This window comes from Phalaenopsis equestris, unplaced genomic scaffold (genome assembly GCF_001263595.1).
Source record: "Phalaenopsis equestris unplaced genomic scaffold, ASM126359v1 Scaffold000206, whole genome shotgun sequence".
Lineage (NCBI taxonomy): Eukaryota > Viridiplantae > Streptophyta > Magnoliopsida > Asparagales > Orchidaceae > Phalaenopsis > Phalaenopsis equestris.
The window spans coordinates 390036-390558 of record NW_018164648.1 but is presented as its reverse complement, the minus strand read 5'-3'; the positions used below and the strand labels follow the sequence as shown (position 1 = coordinate 390558).

Genomic DNA, 523 nt, shown 5'->3' with positions numbered 1-523 from the left:
CTTATATATTGAATATCACATTAAAAACCTCATTAGTATAATTAGTTATTTAAGAGTTATTAAAATTACATATTTATTTCAATTGACTATTAGTGACAGATAAGCAAATTGAATTCTATTGTTGCGATTGAGTATTGCTTTTTCTAATATCTTAGTCTCTAAGTGTGACTTTACAATTATTGAATATTTTATACATCCATCTTTATCGAATCTATAACTGTTATTAAGTTATGGTGTAGTTGCTGAGTAATTAAATCTTTTAGCAGCAGTATTAAATACTTATATTTTTAAGCATAGTAGCTCTAGTGACAAAAGTGTGACTTTGGGTGATCAAATTATTAAAAGATGTGAACGATTTAGATACCTTGGGTCCGTTGTTCAGAGCGATGGTGATATAGATGGGGATGTTAATAGTAGAATTCAAGTTGGTTGGTTGAAGTGGAGGAATGCTTCGGGCCTTTTGTGTGATAGAAAAGTACCGCTTAAACTGAAAGGAAAATTTTATAAGATGATGGTGAGACCT

At 30.0% G+C, this 523-nt stretch overlaps 1 protein-coding gene across 2 annotated transcripts in view; it reads right to left on the bottom strand.

Annotated features, from left to right (window-relative positions):
- The window catches only part of LOC110023036 (translation factor GUF1 homolog, chloroplastic), a 147862-nt gene that overhangs the window by 73196 nt on the left and 74143 nt on the right, over positions 1 to 523 (bottom strand). The window lies entirely within an intron of this gene.